We start from the raw sequence: 21,950 nt of genomic DNA, 5'->3' as shown, positions 1-21,950 counted from the left end.
AATTAAACGCTTGCCAAATTGGTTAAAATTCAAACTTAAAATTCACAAAATTGTTTGACATTGCAATTTCCAAAAATTCAAATTACTAATCTGCACCTATTGGTGGCCGACTCCGCTAAATACGGTTGTTGTACTGGCTACGTGAAACTAAAGCTCCCTCTTTTGGGCGGTGGCATCAGAATTGCTTCCTTATTTCTACGCACGTGTATAGAAATCTGGATGACAATTTATTAATTCCGAAAGTAATATAAATTAAAATTTAAAACTAGCGTCGATGACTTAGGGACAGTCAGCTGGACATTCGGTGGGACAAACGGCGTTAATTCAGCATCAAATAACGAAAAATTAAATAAATAAAATATGATCCATGTTCCCAATTCCACCGCTAACTCAACGAAGATAATTTGACGCACATTAAAATTGATATATAAAGCCGAAGAATGTGTTTTGTTTATAAGGGATTTATTAAGTGAATTTATAACGGATTACTTTTTTAAACATTCTTACCTGCTCCATATTGCCACACCGTTAGATTTTAATACTTTTAAGTCTCTTCCTTGGTTTGTGTCCGCACTACGTGCAGTATATTCTAAGTGGATTTTCCCGATCGCCTTAGTATATTTTTCGAATGTCCCGCTGGTTGACAGACAGACACTCTGCTCGCATTTTTTGGAGAGAATTCAAGCAGTGTCATCTTGTTTGGCTCTCGAAAAGCCGTTAAAAGCTTCAGTCGCCGCTCAAATCTCGTTTCTCTCGCCATCTCGCTCCAACGCGAACGAGCTCACCTTTCGCGAGGAAAAAGCCGCAGCAGCGCGTCTTAACTTGTCCGCGAAGTGCACCTTCGTGATCGGGGCCGCAAATGCCGCGCAGCACGACGCGATCTGTTCAGTCGCGAGCGAATCGAGTTGGAGTGCAAACGTCTCAAGCGGAATCTCAAGTTGTAGCGCCAGACGCAGCGATCCGATCGGAGTGTACATGCCTGTGAATCAATCGCTGAGATACAAAGTTGAACCAAGTTGGAATTTGCCACCAGCAGTCGAAAGCAATCTCGAATCGAATTAATATACGCGCCATTTGCATAGGGCGCAACTAAAAAGACGCGCTTCTGTCAGTTAACGTTAACCCACTTTCTAAACGACCAAAACCAAACCAAACCAAAAAATAAATAAAAAGAAGAATAATACTGCGACCGATATTCAGCAACAACGAAACCAATTAACAGGCAAATAATGCCGAGCAAATAACACCGAAAAACGTGCAAGTGATTCATGGTTTTTTTTCTTCCAAGTGAAGTGCTTAGGTAAAAATCGAAACACACACAACACACAGCTTAAAAAGCAAAGCTGGCTGGAAAACGCACTGGAAGCGATAACGATACCTGGAACGCCCCCAACCAACGACTGTCAGTCAGTTGAAACCGCAACTGCAGCAGCAGCATCTACTCGGCCAGAAACAACAGCACAAAGTACGGATTGCAAACAGCCCGGGTAAGTTACACCATCGTTCATCATCGCACAAAAACAACAAAGTCTACTATAATGGGGGATATTCATACACACACAACTCGCAGGCAGCCTTTGCATTCCCTTTTCCTCGACTTCTGCAAACGGGTTAACAAGATGTGGCTAATACAACGATCAATAGGACTGCAAAAGTGCAACACAGCCGAGGCGAGTTAGAATGCATTTCAAAAGGTTTACGACTAAACGATACCTGGTACGTTTACTTTGCAATTACAATTTCCGGTCATGAATGATCGTGCAAATCGATCAACAAAAAATATTAACAAAAAGCAGCCCGACTCAAAAGTTGTGTGCATAATTAAAAATTTCCTATTTAGGCAAATATCTGGCGGTTAAACTTCAGACTTTAAACGTTAAATCCCAAAACATGATTGAGAATGTTGCAATTGAAAATCCATATCTAACTGAAACAATATGTTAATCCGATTAAAAAAGTGTGATCAGTTTAATTTCGGTTGACTCTCCCGAAAAGGAATTTATCAAGCGCTGAAATCTTAATCCAAATTTATAACTGCCATTTCGATGGGTCGTCCATAACATAGCCTCAAAATAGGGTATGAATGCCCTTGAGCTGCGCGATTACAGAGCCCCTACATTCTTTTTTTTACTTTGGGGTCCTTCTGTTTTGGGGCATGCCTTCCATATTTCATAATCCGCCGCCTGGCAGCATAACTTTTAGCACCTTAGCAGTTTCGCATTTCACCGATGCAAAGACAAACACACACACATACATACTTTTCACTCGAGGGGGCTATAATTTCTTTGGATAATTATTACTCGTCTGGCATATTTTTTATTTTTTTTGCTGGCATTTTTTTAAAGCTGTTTTGACCGGCGCTGACTCTGTGAAATTTTTTACGTTGAAGCCACGATTTCGGGTTTTGTTGCTTTTTGTGCGCCCGTTGGCATAAACACCTTAACGGATATTTATTTTTCTTAATTTAAATGACTGAGTTTAGAAAATTTCTCCTTTAGCAGCGCTAAAAAAAAGTGCAACGGATGTGGGGGCAAAAACAAATATATTGCTAATACATTTATGTCATTTGATATGCGCTTTTTACTCGATTTTCGACAATATCTGCTGCAAACGGGTTTGGTTTCACTTATAAAATAAACACGAGTTGCCTGGGAAGTCTTAGGAATGTAAATCGGTAATTCGAGATGATTTTGGTAACGAAAGCTAGCTATGACCGATCTGGAAAGTGACAAAGCCACTGGCTTAGATGACGCAAATCCGCCATAGATCGCAAAATAGAATTTACCAATGACTCAATGTTCTGGCAAGAGTAAATATTGAAATATTTTATTTTTTGCTGTTATCGTTTGTATATATTATCGTGTTCTGAGAAAGGGTGAATTTGGAGAGATCTTTTTTCCATTTGTTGCAAGATGATTACTTATACTGTGTTTGTGTATTTATGCTGTTAATATTTAAAGATATATAAACTTACTGGTATTAGCTTTAACAATTACCCCGTTCAAAATGAAGAAAGCCACGGAAGTAGAAATTCAGCAATTCATAATCAAATAAAAGTCTCCTTGCTTTAGTAGTATTTTATTTAACTTGGCAGTTCTAGCGAAGTCGTTTTCTTAATGGCCATCACATGGCCATATCGTCCTTTCTGCCCCTTTGCCACTTCTTGTGGATGTTGTTTGCCAACTGCATTCGAGAGCTCAAAGAAGCTGGGTTCGGAAAAATCGAATTTTTGAAATTTAAAAGCTGGAATCGTTTGCCCATTTTTTGCCCATGTTTGCCCACCAATTAGTTTTTTTTGCCCACGTCCAGTTTTTGAGATATGAATTTTCGAACAAGTTCGAAAATTTTCGAAGATCAAAAATTTCACTTTTTTCAAAATTTTTTTTTTTTAATCGCAATAACTTCGTTTGCCCACGTTTGCCCACCCTTTAGAATTTTGAAATTTTCGAAAATTTTCGAAGATCAAAAATTTCACTTTTTTCAATTTTTTTTTTTTTTTAATCGCAATAACATCGTTTGCCCACGTTTGCCCACCCTTTAGAATTTTGAAAAAATTTCTACTTTAGAAAATATAAGGCATTCAAGTTTACCTCGGTCTACTTTGCCCACCCTTCAAAATTAATTTTTTCGATTGCCCACTCTTAAAAATAAAAAATTTCGATTGCCCACCTCTTAAAACTAAATAATTTCGTTTGCCCATCCTTTAAAATTAGTTTATTTCGTTTGCCCACCCTTTAAAATTACATTTTAACGTTTGCCCACCCTTCGAAATTAGTTTTTTTCGTTTGCCCACTCTTAAAAATAAAAAATTTCGATTGCCCATCTCTTAAAACTAAATAATTTCGTTTGCCCATCCTTTAAAAATAGTTTATTTCGTTTGCCCACCCTTTAAAATTATTTTTTTTCGTTTGCCCACTCTTAAAAATAAAAAATTTCGATTGCCCATCTCTTAAAACTAAATAATTTCGTTTGCCCATCCTTTAAAATTAGTTTATTTCGTTTTCCCACCCTTTAAAATTACATTTTAACGTTTGCCCACCCTTCAAAATTAGTTTTTTTCGTTTGCCCACTCTTAAAAATAAAAAATTTCGATTGCCCATCTCTTAAAACTAAATAATTTCGTTTGCCCATCCTTTAAAATTAGTTTATTTCGTTTTCCCACCCTTTAAAATTACATTTTAACGTTTGCCCACCCTTCGAAATTAGTTTTTATCGTTTGCCCACCCCTTAAAATTTGTTTAAAATGTTTGCCCATCGTTTAAACTTAGTCTTTTCGTTAGCGCACCTCTTTAAAATATATATTTTCAGTTAAAAACGTTTGTCCACCCCTTAAAAATGTTTTTTTCGATTTTCCACCTATAAAACCAAATTTTTACATTTGTATGTAATAACTTTAAGGATCGGCGGACAGAAACACTTACATATATGATTATGATGAACATACATACGGAGATCGAAACCCGTTACATGGTTTTTTTCTTTAATATTTATATAATGTTAATCATTCGCTTACAATTTATAAATTTTTCTAAATCATTGATAAATTTCATGCAAGTTATGATGAACATATATGTATATATATAGTTTTTTGTATATATATATATATACATATATTTATGTACATACATATATGTGTTCATCATAATCATTAGTGCTTCTGTCCGCCGATCCTAAGATACAAATGTAAATTGGCGCCCAACTTACAGTTATTACATACATATGTACAAATTTGGTTTTATAGGTGGAAAATCGAAAAAAACATTTTTAAGGGGTGGGCAAACGTTTTTAACTGAAAATATATATTTTAATGAGGTGGGCTAACGAAAAAACTAAGTTTAAACGATGGGCAAACATTATAAACAAATTTTAAGGGGTGGGCAAACGTTAAAAACTAATTTTAAAGGATGGGCAAACGAAATTATTTAGTTTTAAGAGGTGGGCAATCGAAATTTTTTATTTTTAAGAGTGGGCAAACGAAAAAAACTAATTTCGAAGGGTGGGCAAACGTTAAAATGTAATTTTAAAGGGTGGGCAAACGAAATAAACTAATTTTAAAGGATGGGCAAACGAAATTATTTAGTTTTAAGAGGTGGGCAATCGAAATTTTTTAGTTTTAAGAGGTGGGCAATCGAAATTTTTTATTTTTAAGAGTGGGCAATCGAAAAAATTAATTTTGAAGGGTGGGCAAACGTTAAAATGTAATTTTAAAGGATGGGCAAACGAAATTTTTTATTTTTAAGAGTGGGCAAACGAAAAAAACTAATTTTGAAGGGTGGGCAAAGTAGACCGAGGTAAACTTGAATGTCTTATATTTTCTAAAGTATAAATTTTTTCAAAATTCTAAAGGGTGGGCAAACGTGGGCAAACGATGTTATTGCGATTTAAAAAAAAAAAAATTGAAAAAAGTGAAATTTTTGATCTTCGAAAATTTTCGAAAATTTCAAAATTCTAAAGGGTGGGCAAACGTGGGCAAACGAAGTTATTGCGATTAAAAAAAAAAAATTTTGAAAAAAGTGAAATTTTTGATCTTCGAAAATTTTCGAACTTGTTCGAAAATTCATATCTCAAAAACTGGACGTGGGCAAAAAAAACTAATTGGTGGGCAAACATGGGCAAAAAATGGGCAAACGATTCCAGCTTTTAAATTTCAAAAATTCGATTTTTCCGAACCCAGCTTCATTGAGCTGCATTCGAGTCGTAACTCATAGCCAATTGCCATGAATGAAATTCGCATTTCATTACACCGCTGGCCGGTTTGTTGGCTGCTTGTGTGGTTTTTCACAATCAACGACAATAGCTACGCACGTTCGCGAAAATCGAAAAGAAATTGTCAATAAAGTGCGAAAGGCGACGTCTGGGGCTGGGCAAAAGATACAAAAAAGTAAAAAAAAAGTTGCGAAAAAGAAACAGAAATTGCCACAGAGAAACGTGTTGCACTGCCACGGGCTTGGTGGCCCATCCCCAACCCCATTCCATGCCACACCATACCATACCATAGCATCCCAGTTCGTATCGAGTGCAATCGTGATACAAAGTGGTTGGTTGGTGCGGACAGGCGGGCGGTCGTTCGTAAATTCGAATTAACTATCCGCTAGATACTCGTACTTTCACAAAACTCGTTCGGCCAAATGGCACAAATATGAGCATTTCATTTGCTGCACTTTGTTTTCTTCGTTTTATGCAATCTTTCGAGATTTTTCATTTGTTTGTTTGCTGCGGCGCACTGTTGCTTTATTAGCAACGTGCCAAACGCTGGCAAACGCAAACAGAAGGCAAATCAGCTGAACAAACAAGAAGTTTGTAAAGGGAAAACTGCATTTTGGCACGAATTTTTCAGGGGGGAGCGTTGCGTTACGCAGTAAATTTAAAGAGAAATAAGCATCGCCGCAATAATTATGCAGCCAAGAGCCGAAAACTTTCCACTTTTCCCCCAAACCACTCAGCATTTTCAAGGCACGCACTTGCTTTTGTTTTATTTCGATTATTTTATATACCATTGTTTACCAAATGTGTGCCTTAAATTGTTTGCTTTCATTGCCGTTTGCATAATAATCGAAACGATGCAGATTAAACGTCTGTGGTCATGGACTCCACTGCCCTTTGTTTGCCATATTTTCTTCACCAGCCTCATCCTCTCATCTCAACTCTCCCATCTTTTTCCCATGCTGAGTGGGCGATAAGCGAAACGTGATTGATTAATACAACAAGCTGGGAGAAAAGCGATATGACAGGTCGGGGACTTTCAATGTCTGAGTGTCTGTGTCTCTTGGGGGTCTGGCCCCAAAATCCTTATCAGTTGCCTCCATTGCGGGTGATTTATCACAGGTTTTATTTTTGGATCTCATTCGGTCAGCAACAGCTGCAGATACTGCTCGCCGATAATTGCAAACTTGAACTTTGCGAATTCGTGTTTTCTAATCTGGGTTAAAAGAGATTCGGCGTGATGTTTACAAGCCAAGTATAGTTTTGTTTAAATTGTTTATTTTATCAAATTTGGGTTATTCAAATAATTGATAAACAGCACGTGCTTAACTCATTTCTTACTTTTCTTTAGACGATTTTATCATTCATAATAGTACTTATTATCAATCTAAACAAAAAGATTGTTACTACAATGAGAGCTATTACTTGCCACCAATTCTTTCTCTACGCTGACACTTATATTTCTTATTTATTTTCCGCTTCCGAGAGTTAAAAGTTCAATTTCCTCCGACACCCTTCTTTTTTAGGCACGAAATCGTTTTTGCTAAATAAATAAATAACTCAAGCCAATGATGATATTTTTTGCGTGCTTTTTCGTCAGTAAATCATCGGCTTGTTGTTAATTTTTCACTTCTCTCGGCCGTCTCTCTTTTTTTTTTTGCCTATCTTCTTTTTTTCGCGGTGCGTCAAGTTGGCACGACAGTCGGCGGGAGAAAGTTTTTCTTTTTCTTTGCCAAACTCGAGAAATAAAACCAAAAAATAAAAAAATTAACGCCAAAATATATAAAGCACAAGCAGAGTTGAAAAAACGCAACAAATCCGTTGAGTGTGCAATGCACACATGTGATTATATATCCATACTTATATAAGCTAAACAAGACATTGTCTGGGGCATTAAAAACGCATAACAATTAATTGTTGGAAAAAGAAACAACAACAAAAAAACAATCAGCGACAGCAAATGAATCAAAAGTAGATGAAAATCTTGGATATTTGCGATAAAGCCACAAAATAACACCCCACATGCAAAACTTGAATGGGGGTAAAATGATGTTTTGGCCAGCAGTTTGCTTTCAACAAGCATTCCACGCATGGCCATCAAAGTAAATTACTTAATTTATGCCTCAAAATGTGTCGTCGAGCGGGCGGCACTTTCTACCTCTGCCACCCAACAACAAAAATACAAAGCGGTTCTTGCGTAAGCGACTTTAAACGCATGCAAAACGCGTGCAGCGAAAGCAGGGCAAACTTTTGTGTGTACTTATGTATGTATGTATATACATCAGTTACATCAGATTTTCCCAGTGACACGGGGTCACTGGAAATTAACTGATAAAAGCGGGGCGAGCAGCTCCATTTTTGGACTTTGCTCCACGGCAAATCAATACCCACAACGAGTACCAAAGTAAATAATTGAGACAGCCCAAGCCAAGGTCTGACCCTCATTATTGCTTTATCAGCTGGGGGAGCTGCACTTTTCCGGCAGCCACAGCAATTTATGCCCCCGGAAAATGGGGGGAAAAGTTCTCAAGCACCAGAAGATACCCTCAAAAAAGAAATAGACAGAGAAAAATTTCAAATTTCCCATTTCTATTTTTAAAATAGCAGAGGAGAGCAACGTTGCCCAGTTTTTCAAATTTATCTGCGTTCCAGAAAGAAAGGGATTTCAATTAAGCGAGATATTCAAGTAGCTAATAAATAAATGATTTCCTATCTCATGGATATTGATCAACAAGAGAATTCCATTAACCATTACAGCTGGTTGGAACTTTTTACAGATTGCTCAGGGCTTACTGTTAATGTTAATTCAATTATATTCAGTAAAAGTAATATTTTTTTTTGACTCGGAAAAGGCGGAGAAAGAAGGCAGGTTGAAAATGAAAAATGAAAGCGTTCTTAATTGCGAGCGACGACACGTCAGTAGTTTTTCATTATTATTTATTTATTTTTTTACCTACCTATGTGCATTGTTTTTTTCTCCTACGCTTACAATATTTATGGGCATGAAATGGAAATATTTGGCCAGGATCCTCGGCATTAAAGTAAAAAAATGTATTTGCGCATGCGCAGCGGCTGGCACGCCATTCAAAGTTGTATCTGCATGCGCATGAAAAATATACGTAAATGTATCTGTATCTGTATCTGCGACTGCGATCGCGCTCCTCTTTCACTCCAGACATTTTCTAATAATTGAAAAGCAAAGTGTGGCCACGGCGGCAAATTGAATTATAATTTCAATTATGAACCGTTGAAAGCGGAAGAAAAGCGCGCAACAAAAGCGCCTATTGAGCCGAGTGCGCTGTAAACTGTAAATGAGGTTGCTGGGGCCACAGATTGTTGGATGCCAGATACAGATACAGATAGCATCTGGAGTGCTAAGCATGTCAATCAAGAAGAACAGTAAGTCGCTGCTAGCCCTAACGATCAGCAGCACTGCCCCTTGGGGCCCAGCACGATCTCAATCGGAATCCCAATCGCAATCTCTCGATCTTGGCCAGCTTTAATTGCCACCTAATGGCCGAAAAGTAGTATACGCCATGTGGGTCAGGTCAGCAGCGGACAAGCGGCGATTGTCATAAATAAATATAAAAAATGAGCTGTCAATGGCTGGGCTCCAGGTCGTAAATCTAATAATGCCCTATGAATGCATTTTTTTGTGCGACCCAGACTTGCATAATGTATGTAATCTCTGGCCGACTTGAGAAACGTTTTCCAGCTGCATTGGTTAGCCCCAGGCGGATGAGCAGTCCATCAGAAATCACTTTCAATTGTGGCAGGTTGGGCAAATCGCATTCGGTCTGGTATTTATGGCCTTGAATTGTGGTCAAGTCGGGTCGAGGTCTGAGTGATTTCATCGCGCTGTCGAAGAAAAAAGTTAACAAAAAACGAAACCCCAAGTTGTCAACAGCTTTTGCGGCTCATTATAATTTTCGCCACAAAGCCCGACGATGACTAAACGCAATCAGGTTTTCTGTGCTGGCGTAGTTGGTTTTCGTTAGAATTTCCGATCTGCGATTGCCGTTTGCCATTTGTTACTTGACTGCTTGTCTGCTAATTGGCCAAAAGCAGCTGCCTGGGCGATATCAGTTCACTTAGATTGGCAAACCATTAAGATTCTTGCTTCATAGCCCCACCTGGCGGCGCCACTCGGTACTAATTGAATTATTAAGTGTTGCACTTGCTACCGCCACAATGCAATGGATATTCGCATAATTATCTGCCTCCGATTACGAACTCATTGAGCCGTGGCCAAGCAACACAAACAGATACAATATATAGCTGGCTGGCAAGATTTCCTTGTTGTTTATAGCCAACCAGCGATCGAAGTTGAATTCGAAGTCGGACCAGTTCCGGCTCCACAAATCAGTTAGCTGGACTATCTATCTGGTGGACTGTACTGCATGGTAATGGCTAATAATTGCAGGCCACGATTTCGCAAAATACAAAAAAGAAAGAGAGCCGCGCGAGGAGAGAGTGATGGTGATGGTGAACTGGACATCGATGGCAAACGCCAATAAAAGCGCGCTTAATCAATAAGAAAAACAGCTTCGATTGGCGGCAATTGTTGCCGCTCCAGATCGCCAGATCGACGATTTATGGTCCATTGCAGATGCGGGTTTAATGTATATCCACTCCAAAGTCACGTCCCAGCGGCCTAAGTTATATTTGATGGCGATTCCCAAATCGCTCCAAATCGAACTTCAAATCCGTGATTTAGTGAATGCCACTTAAATCCCTCGACAGCACGTGCAACATTGAGGCATGAATCGCCAGGCGTGCGGTGAATTTCCCTGGCATAATTCCTCAACCGAACGTTGGTAGTTGCACTCGATTTTTTTTGAGCCAAAGCCGCCGCTCCAGTTGGTGGTGCTGCATTTGTGTGGGCTGTTCTTGGCCTGGAATTTGGACTTTGGTCGGGCAAAACTTTTTGGCTTTGTGGCCGCCACCAGCTCGTCGTAACTGTGGCTGCACGGAGCAAAAAGAAACAGCTTACTGTAATCAGTCTTAAAGTCCTATAAAGTCGATATTATATACTCAAACCACATCTCTTTCAGTTTACGCTTTTATGATAACACACTAAGTTATCTAGACTGCACTATCTGATTTCTATTGCTCGTTTGTTTTTACCCATTTTAGCATTTAAATATGTACTTAAAATTTGAATGGGCACATTGCATTGTTAATTTCTCGCAGTGCATGTGGGTGGGTGCTCATTGTGGCAAGTGAAAACATTTTGAAAGTCGTTTTAAGTGGCACATGGAAATGTTTTCCATGTTCTCGCTGCAATCATCTGCATGATTGTGTGGGTGAGTTTGTGTGCCGCCTGGTAACATGGAGTAATTTTCCATTTCTAAAATGTGCAAAATGCGTTGATTTATGGCCATCCAAGTTGGTGTAAATAATTACCGAGTCGAGTTGGGGTCAGGGTCGTCATAGCATTTTGATTACACTTAAAGCATGTTCAAATATGTATGCTTAATCAGATACCCTGCTAACCAAACTACCCATATTATTATTAAGTCCATTATCCAATTTCCAGTTCGCACTCTGCCAACGCTGTGAAACATTGCCAAATGTGCAACGCCCAAACATATTGAGTCAGCCAGCTTGCTCACTTTTGTTTACCCAACAATTAGGCACAATTACAAAGTTGTGCAATTAAATATTGAAAACTTGTTTATTTGCTCAGGAAAGAAAAACTTCGCCAGCTCCGCAGAGACTTCCTTAATTCCCCGACTGGCATGGAAATATTTCGAACAATCTTTGATGAAACACAGTCAACTGCTTCCGTTTCGCTTATAACATGAGGAAAAAACTTCAAGACAAATATTTTGTAATTAATTAATAAAATTAAACGTAGACGAATTTTATAACTGCTCCAATATTTTTGGTGTGACTAATTTGCAGCATTTAAGCAATCAAATTCGATTTGTTGCAATTAGTGGTGCTTGGTATAATTGAGAGCGACAACTGGAAATTATGCAAGTGATATATGGGAGAAAAAACGCCCAGCTTGAGTTTTAATTAACGCACCAAAAGTATCTCACAGATACTTACTGCATTCATGAATCTCGATTTGGGCTTAGTGTGTGAGCGAAGTTTTTTTTCCATTACTTCGTTGCTCACATAACAACGACATAAGCCGATTTGGGTGTTTTTCTTCGAACTTCCTGCTTATTATTATGACAACATTCATCCATTAGACCCATAGACCCACATCACTCTACCAGTCCGATGCAAAACTGAGCCCACGAACGAGTGACTGGTTGAGTGAGTGACAGTTTTGCAGCTGTAAGCGCCAGATTGCATCGAAGTTCTGGCCCAGCTTCTCCGCCAGATGAACGACCTCGATGACGACGACTTCTGGATTGAGTTGCTCTGGGGGGCCGAGATAGGAATGGGAATGGGGATCATCCAGGGAGTCGGCGGCACTTGAGTGTTTTCAATTGCTACTGCGGGGAATGCGACCCAGGCTCGCCATTAGCATCATCATACTCTTCATTTTTTTTGCCCTGCCTCGTTTACCGCACTTAATGCATTTGGCCCTTCGGTGGAGATGAAGTCCAGGGCATCGACTGCAATTATGCACTTGGAAATTCCCTCGACTCACCAGTATTACACAGAGAAAACAAGGGTGTTTTAGGAAAATTCCAGATAAATCAACTTTTAACTTTGAAATTATTAAAATTTTTTGTGAGGATACTGTGGGAATGGAATATATCTTCTTGTACAGATCATACTACTAGCTGTGTCGATAACTTTCATAAGGTTTTCTCAGTGCATGGTTGCTCTCGATTGATTGGGCTGACATGCATGCGTGCAGTTCGAGGCGTTTGTTTTCCACATGCAAAAGGCCGCACAATCAAAATATTTTCCCATTTTCAAGCCCAAGGCAGCACACACACACATGTGAGTAGGAAACTTAAAAACTGAATAAAAATATAAACAATGGTTGGCATTATCAAGGGGAAGGCTTTTGGCAGCCATCCAGAGGTCATTTGTGGAATTTCACAATATCATGAATATGCATATGTTCATCTGATCTGTGCTGAAGATTGTAATCATTACGATGATCAGCCAATGACCGAACGAACACACTGATAGTTCAGGCCAAGCTATTTGTATTTTGTATCTATGTTTTTTTTTGCATTCGACTGGGACGGGACTTCATTAACGCCGCTTTGAACAACGGCTTTTGTGCGCCTTTTTTTATGCTCCCTGCCAAAGCGAAACGTTTTATGCTGCGGCTCTTGACCGGTTTGTACAGCTATCGAACAACAGCAGCAAAAACTGAGGCTCAGAGGCAACAAGTTGCCGGCTAGCCAAGGAGCTGAGAAAAAAGCCAAGAAAAAAAGAGCTCTGAAATTAAAAGAAACGGAACATTTCGCAATGCGACGAGGTCGCGGAGTTGCCCCCAAGATAAAGGTGCAATCAAATGTGTGCTACCAACTACCAACTGAATACTGGCTACTGGAAAACCGAAACCAAAACGAGAAAAACACGGCACAGATATTTGAGTGCTATCATGCCAGAGGCCCATTAACCTTAGTAGCCGGCAAAATAGAAAAAAAACATGGAAAATGGTCAATGCTTCATGTTGCCGTTGGCCAACTTTTAATATTCAAAACTTTGGTTTGTGGCTTCGTTCGTTTGGCTTATTTACTTTGGACAATTACAACGAAGGCTAAGGCCATCCGCGGAGAAAGAGACGGCATGCGTGGGCGCTGTTAAGTCAATGTTAAAAGCGCATGTTGGGCCAATGTTAAGTGCTAATAAGTAAACACTGCAAAAAAAGAAGAGAGAAAACATTGACAATGAAGGCACGCTTATGTCATAGACCAAAAATAGCCAATCCAAGTGGGTGGAGGAATTGAAGATAAAACAAGATTATTATAACATCAAAATAAGTAAGTGTCATCCGGCGTAATAGGTGAAATAAGTAGCTGAAGTGATTAATGGATCCCTGCTTTTCACTGATTTTGTATCTAATAGGATCTAGTAGGAAAGTTTATATTATTATGCTATTTAGAAAAATAATATAATGACAGTACCTTGAACAACTGAAGTTTCCCTTAACTCGTATTAATAACTTTCTTATAATACTTCCATATTGATAAGTTTATACAATGATATATAGTGTATTAAGAGGCACCATAGATTAAAAATGTTACATATGTGACAAAAATGATATCACTTTATCCCTAACACTTAAATATGCAAGATTGGCGTTAATTTGATGCACTCTAAAGAACAGAATTTATGAATGGCAGGCCCAGATGAATCTGGATAGACTTGTTTACCCCGACTAAACGAAAGCTGGCTGCTAATCGAAATGTTATCGCTTATGCAATGGCGAGAAGGAAATCTGCAGGATGCCGTCAATTACAATTACGTGAATTGCATAATGCACCGCACAAGGTGACATCGCCCTCCACACACTCGAGCAGAAAAGATGCATCTACTTAAGCGAGCGGCTCTTTTATTAGTCAATTGTCTCCCATTTGATGAAGAGCCTGCACTCTACGTGCAATATAGTATGTTTATATATAAAAGTGCAAGAAGAATATCTGGAATAGGAAGAGGGATATCCAGCGCAAGCGGAACTGATCACTTAAGGCAGCGCGGCAGGGAGCGAGGGCCTAATAATAGCCACAATGGGGTACGCACAGTCACCGCCAGCAGTATAAGTCTAATTATATATTTAAAATGCAGCAGTTGTTGTTTAGGAAGCGCATAAATGCGGCACGATCATCAAGCTGATATTATGCGCTCCCCCACAACCGATGACGATGGAAATGCATTTCCACGCAGGCCGTTTTCTCACTCAGCGAAAGCGCTCAGGTTGAATCTAAACACTGAGAATAAATTCATTTTCCATCAATATCAAGAATCTATGTTCCATTTCTATGACAATGTATTAAGTTACTATAATAAGCTTTCTTCAAATGAAAAGTGGCATTTCTCTTGAAACTAATCCCTGTAATACAAGTATTTTTTCTCTAAGTGCACAACCCATATCTAGGATGCACACACGTGCTGCATGATCATGTGATTTATGAGCGCACTCCCCAAAACGATAATGACAACTGGGGATGGTCATAAAGATATGCAAAAGAAGAAAGCTAACCTTTAACCGCAGACGAGGCTATTTTGAATGCTCAAGCAATGCGGATTGTATCTGTATCTGCCCCTTTTTGGTTTTAGCGACATGCCCGGCTGGTCAACGAAACTGAAATATTTCGGTACTTTTGCTTTTCGACTTTAATTGAGTAGCGGCGTATGGCGATTTCCACTGGCCACGCACAGTGCGCGTCATAGGTATAGTTTCTAAGACACACACACCAGCTCACACATACCTTTTAATTAGGTTCTGCCTTTGGCGTGTAGTTCTATTTTATTTATAAGCTCATAATTATGCTCTTGGCTTCGTGGCTTCTCAGCGAGATCCGACTTGATCTGGGATCGTCTTGGTTTGGACCACATATGTACACCAGGTCGTTCAACCTTCGATCAATCACTCGGCTGACTGGCTTACTTCTTTTGTTTACAAACGCATAGCATTCTCAACTCTCCTTTCCACAAATTCCTATAGTCCGATATATCTATACATCCATACATACATCTGCTATACCATCTAATGGCCATTATGCACATTACGCTTCTCGTGGCTAATTAACAGCGCACAAAAATGCGAAAAACTTTTCAATGCCTTCTGCGCAGTTGTCTTTTTGTCCAATTTGCCAAGCTTAGAAATGCAAATTACCAAAAGCAGCGAAAATAAAAAACACAAACTCAAACAAAACGCGGACAAAGAGCCAAGTGAGTGAAGGGAAGTTCTTTGTGTGGATCTCCGGTTCGGATTCTACGGCCAAATAAATGCGAGGCATCTGCAAAGTGTCTAATTAAATGTGCCGAATTTAATGATGATAACTCTGGCTTAGACCATTGCCTGCAGTGCAATCTTGGCCGGCTCTGACTCTAGCATTTTGGCCAACCGGTCAAGGTGAAAGTTGCGCCACCTGCCACCAGCCACCATGCCTTGACAGATTACCCTCCCCGTGAGCTCTTGACTTGCCACCAATTTTTTTTGACAAATTAATTGTGCGGCTAAGCGGCCATTAAATATGGCCAACTGAATTGCACTGGTTATTGGCCCGGACCCAAATCCATGCATACATACATATAAACGTGGCTCACAATTTGCATGCTCAGCTCTTCCACTCAACTGGAAACTTCGCTGCAGCCCCATCTGCTCCTTGTGCTGCAGTTGCAATGCCAATGCTTGAGTAAATTGACTTCAACTTCATTTGCGACATTTGGACCCGCGGAGGGAGTCCGAGTCATGGCTAAAAACGAACTGAGGCTGAGTGAGATGCCACCTAAAGTTTTCTGCTCCATTGAAGCATTCGATTGCACTCCACTCGAAACGTCGAGTCGTAGAAAGTTGCAGTTGCATTTTCAAGTTGCAGCAGTGGCAATGACGCAGTCGGGAGAAAGATGAAGATAGCAACTCATCTGCATTTGAATTGCATTGGGGCTACGGCTGGTCACTTAACGGTTAGAAGAGAACGCCAACTGGTTTTGGACCCAAAAGAAAATAGTTGGGAAACTAGAAAGAAGTGTCATAAGCGGCTGATTATGGGGCACAGCTCGTGTGGAATCTTCAAAGCGGTAATCATTTGGGATAAAGTTCCTCTAAATCATTGACCACGACTGGAATCCCCTTTTTGGCTACGCCTCTGGGCGCTTGAGGAGTGAGTTTTAGAACCGGTTAACCGCTTTCTGATGACACTTACAGTTATAGCCAAATAAAAGCCGGCCAGCATTTCTTGGTCTCTCTGACTTATGTAAAAATGTTGGTTTAGTAAAGCAAAAGAATGCAGGAATTCCACAGGGCTTAGAACGGTTAAGTCATCTAAAGAACTATTAAGAATATCTAAAACATATCTTTACTATTCATGTTTTTTGTACCAGAAAAGAAGAAGTTCAAGTCCATAAAATCTAAACAACCTTATTGATTTGCGTTCTAAGTTAATCCCTTAAATATGCAAAATGTTGAAAAAGTTACATTCATTCAATATTCTGCATTTACAGCTGCTGTTTGACAACAAACTTTTTGTCAGCCAAAAAAAGTTATTTAAGAACTGTAGTAAATCTTAAGTATCCATTCAGATACTTTGAGACTGTTGACTTCTTAGAAAATTCAATGGAAATTCAGCAAAGTTTGGGCAAAAGCTAGAGTTCATTCAGAAAAAGAGGCTTGAAATTTAACTCAGTATCTTTAGTCTTTGTGTATCTATGAAAAATTGTGGCTTGTTCAAAGTAAAGCGCCGTGATGCACTTGGATAGTTCATAAATAAATCTGGGCTGCATTACTAATCAACTTTCAGCGTTAATCTCATCTGGAACTCGTTCCATCACCCGCCCGTTGACCTTTAATGGCATCAGCGCCACCATCTCCATCGTGGCCATTAGTAACCAGATTTGCGAACGAGGCGTTAACCCGGCGTGGGCATGAAGCCATGTCATCCGCATCTCCATCTGCCCGTTTCTTCATCACTTCATACCGTCATCTCCTCCTCTCATCGGCGTCATCATCCACGGAGATGTCGCCAAGCCAGTAGTTGTCGTCCCAGCGTTTGAATGACAATTTGCAAATGGCTCTGGGTGCATAATTTATGCAGATGCAACTGCAGCAGCTACGTAGCAACTGGAGCTGTTGCTGCAAAACTGGCGGCATCTATTAAGGCGAACTTGTTGACCAAAAAAAGGAGGGATTTCAACGGGGGGACAGTGCGCCCGCAGCAGCGGCTGTCGCTTCGCCCATGCATATTCAAACGCCATAATCCCAACGGTATTTTAATGCTAAATGCTTACTCACTTCATGCTGCGGCTCTGCAGAGGTTGGCTAGAAAAACCCGTTTTTCCAGTAATGACCTTCGGTGTTGTTTTATTATCACTCCCGCTTCCGCTCCAGCTGCTCCTCCGCCTCCCCCCGGTGTCCAGCCCAGCCCAGTCCAGTCCAGTTCAGTCCCAAGCTTCCCACTCCGTTTGGAGCACTCGTGGAAATTCCAACGAATCGCATAACAAAAGCCCTGGTTTATGTGTTCTGTTTGTTTTGTCTTTCTCGCAAGGCGTCTTCAATTACCTTTTTCGGGCTAACTGACAAATTTAACGTGTCTAGATAAGTGCGGATTTGCCAATTTCACTTTAATTAGCCTACGAACTTACAATTTTTCCCACTAAATCCGTTTAGAATATCAATTCTCCAAAGTACTGACAGCTGCTAAGGGGCTAAGAAGTTAATTAAAAGCCACTTTCTAATCGCAATCGATAAGCCAGTAAAACCACACGTGCAATTTGCATTCAATAGCTGTGAGCAACGATGCAAGTGCTCCCATGGGTGCGGTTGAGATTAGTTTGGATATGACACTACAGTGGATATAATGGGTTTACATTTTATAAAAATATTACAAGCAGATAAATTTATTAAAATTGTTAAAGTTATAAACACAGTTTCCTCCATTTGCAAAATTGTTTCCTTGAGTTGAGCCTAAAATTTAAACTATATAAAAATGTCATTTTATCAGAGGATGGGTATTGGGTATGGATATAGTATATAGTATTTATAAAATAATTACACCATATTAAATATAATTATAATAAAATTGTAATAATTCTGCCAACAAAGTCACTGTCTGTTCTTGTTAATGCGTTCGTTTTAGCATTTTACTCCCCTCACCCCCGCTTATTGTTTTAATTGATTTTTTTTCTGCTGGCTAATAAATATGCTAATTAATGTGGCCGACCGCATATTCAGTTCTGATCTGACTGAACAGGCGACTTGCAGCGGTCAGTTTTTATCACACCATGCTAATTGACAATAGAATTGGCTTTCCACTGTCTGCCAATTCGAATCCCCACGAGAAGGAACGGACAAGTGCGCCGTAAAAGCCAGCCACTTGGCCAAGTTAACCTTGATGGAACAGTTCTCTTTTATCGTAATAAAACCCCCCACCCAGCCGTCTGCATCTGCATCGCCACCTCGGGTTAACCGAAGTGCCCAAGTGCATTTTAAGCGGCAACTTGCAACTTGTTCTGGCCAAGTCAAGTCGAGCCCAGTTCAGCCAAGCCAAGTTTAATCGAAACCATGGGCAAGACGAGATAAATGACAATAAATATTTTGTAGCTTTTGCAGCTCGATTCGTTGGGGGTGTTCAGAGGGGTGGGGGGAGGTGGAGTCTCCTGAAGTCGAGACTTGGCCAGCGACTAAATGCCCCCAAATGCCAACTGTTTTCAGTTTGCTGGCAGTGCAACTCGTAAAATATGAGCTCGACGTGCATTGAATTCGGGTCATTGCATGGCTAAAAGCCGAGAAAGGGGCTTTTAAGACGGCAAGTCTTTGGGGAGGGGGGAAGGGGGTCTTAGCAACTGGCGCCTTAGCATTTCGTAATTCGATTACTGATTTTGAATTACACCAAACGAAATTGGCTAATTTTGCATGCGCGCCCACAGGCCATTGAACTGCAGTCAGTACTTGTGGACAGCGGTCAGATTTTTATGTTTCGCGGCAAATTATTGGCATTCGTACCCAGGGCTCGATAAATACATCAACCTTTTTGCATAATAAATTGCCTTTGTAATATATTATATTTGGCAATTTTTTATATTTTGTAAGTCGTATTGAAAGTGGCTTAAAACAAACAGAGAAAATGGATTGAATGCGCCAAATGATATATTTGTTTTTCCAATCTCTTAAAATCACTACTAGAATATCCTTAATCTTAGCTTGCATAAAATTGATACAAATACTATTTAATCTTTAACAACCATGCATTCAATAATAAATACTTTTCATTTGCATTGCAGATTGTAAAGCCAAACGATATTAACTGAGGATACCGTGCGACAGGTGGAAAAGTTCAAGCAGGTAAGGGAAAGGCAAATTGCAATCAAATTCACACAGAATGCAAAAATGCGTAACGCTAAACGTGCATATGTAACTTGGTAACTCGGTAGGCCCGACTTGGCGTGTTTTTCATAATTTACACTTTCGTTGCCAGGCCAATTGGCATGCCAATTGAAGGTGCACTCCCAGGCCACGAACAACATGGGTAATCCGAGGCGGATAACAATGTGTTGGCAGGTGTGCTGGAGCAGAGCAGAGAGTGGGAACGGGTCCCAGGTCCCAGGCTATCCGAAGACCAGGAAGATCGAAATCCCAATGCAAATGGCATGCAGCAGATTGCAAATGCAACTGCCAACCTGTCGAACAATGGAAGTTGGCCTAAACGGCAGCCAAAGTGTTCGAAGTGTTGCAACTGTGTTGGCATCCGTGTCTTTAATTATCGGCCTTAATTGGCCTGGCCACTTACTATGAGATATGTGTGTTAAATGACGCAGAAATTATGCGAATGCCGAATGCCAATGAACTCTTCTTCGCCCTGCGACTCAGATTCAGAAAATCGCTTTCGCTGCGAAAACCTCTTCTTATACCCTTTACTCTTAGAGTGAAAGGGTATACTCGATTCGTTGAAAAGTATGTAAAAGGTAGAAAGAAGACTTTCCGACCATACAAAGAGCCTTGAGGATAGAGTCTTGATAAGGATCAATATCAGAGTCGATCTGAACTCAGAAAGGTATATAAGGCATGGCGGGATCTCTAACCGAAAATGGCAGGACATGGCGGAACCCCCACACTCCGTCCTAAGCTGCCACGCCCAAAATTTTAAAACAAATGTTGCATATTGGTATTTTATGGCCAAAAATATAATTGAACTTTCTCATTCGCACTGCCAAGTGCCCGCTAAGTAACGGGTATCTGATAGTCGAGAAAATCGCGTATTGCGTTCTCTCTTTTTGTTTTTTGGTATTTTGGGGCCAGCTCGAGAAACTTTCCATTGTGCTGAAAGCGAAGTTTCTTCTCAGATACACGTAAATATATATATCCTATATACATTTAATGAAGAGATAAATCTAATTTCATACCAAATTTATTGTACAGCTCGCCCATAAAACGGCAGAAGCTGAAGAAGTTGTGGAAAAATGCCACTCCATTGTTGATGGAAACGCTTCAGTTTGGTTCGCTTCGGTCGGACGTCGTCGTTCAGTCAACGGTCACAATTGAATAGATTTCCAGATTTACTTTTCCAGTTAGAAACAAAAAAGTAAGAAAAAAGTAGTTGTAATGTGTAAAAAGCCAGCCAGCCGGCAGTAGAAGAAAACGGAACGAAAACGAAGAAATAACAGCTGCCGGCTGCATCATTCGACAGCGTTTAGTCCCAGCGATTTGCTTTCGACTGATGGCAAACAATAAAACTTTCCATTTCTAACAAAATTACACTCGAGACGGGACGCAAAACAAAGCAAGACAAATTTGTCTAGTTATCTGATGTTGCCGCACTCATCGCTCGAATCACCATCCCCTCATCCCATCCATTTGACGGAGAATTTGTTTTCTGGAATTCGGCTTATACATAAATATATACTATACTTTTTGTCTTTTTTTTCGCCGAGACTCCCACTCGCGGGTGAACTGGAATGAAAATCTTTGCAGCGACAAGCTCGTAAATGTTGCATGCCACACCGCACAATTCCATTCCGTTCCCCAGGTGACATGTTGCACACGTGTGGGGCAAGCTCCCATTCCGCCACCATTTTCCCTTCTGGCCCATATTTTCTCATAGCCGTGTTGTATCTGTATGCTGTCCCGCTGATTTGTGGCACCGTTTATGCGGCGGAACTGTTTATTAATTAACGAGCGCATTTTGGCTTTATTCTGTTGGCATTTCCCCGCTTTTCAGTGGGTAGCAAACGATTAGGTGCTAAACTGTTGTTGGCCCGGCCAAAGTTAATAGAGCCAAATGAGCCGCTGGCATGCAACGCTCTCAATCAGCTGCAGCCCTATTTCTTTTAACTTTAGGTGATGACAAGGGGTAAATTTATATTTGTATCTTATGTTGCATAATGATCGAGGAATGTATGTTTTTAATATTTGAAAACCTAAATCTAAGGCCTTGGCACATAAATGATTCGTTTTTAACATTGGTTGTAGGAATAAGTTTTCATCTATGAGATTTATATAATATCTTATTTTAAGATTCACAATTCCTAATTTTACCCATTTTTCTGAGTGTAAACGAAGCGGCTTCTGTCTAATGGCTGCTGCCTGTCAAAATGATAATGGGTTTTGGGTAAAGCTGCCGCCTGGATGGCGCACAGCGATAAGCCTTGGCCAAGACCCGCTC

General features: G+C 40.1%; 1 protein-coding gene across 1 annotated transcript in view; it reads left to right on the top strand.

Annotated features, from left to right (window-relative positions):
* The first annotated feature begins 662 nt into the window (after positions 1-662).
* The window catches only part of LOC6727492, a 37,616-nt gene continuing 16,328 nt past the window's right edge, over positions 663-21,950 (top strand). The window contains exons 1-2 of the mRNA XM_016175569.3: positions 663-1,487; positions 19,573-19,633. The gene's annotated coding sequence lies outside the window, so the exon portion shown is untranslated. The remainder of the gene's footprint in view (positions 1,488-19,572; positions 19,634-21,950) is intronic.

The sequence above is a fragment of the Drosophila simulans genome, chromosome 3R (genome assembly GCF_016746395.2).
Source record: "Drosophila simulans strain w501 chromosome 3R, Prin_Dsim_3.1, whole genome shotgun sequence".
Taxonomy (NCBI): Eukaryota; Metazoa; Arthropoda; class Insecta; order Diptera; family Drosophilidae; genus Drosophila; species Drosophila simulans.
This window is presented reverse-complemented; position numbering and strand designations above follow the sequence as displayed.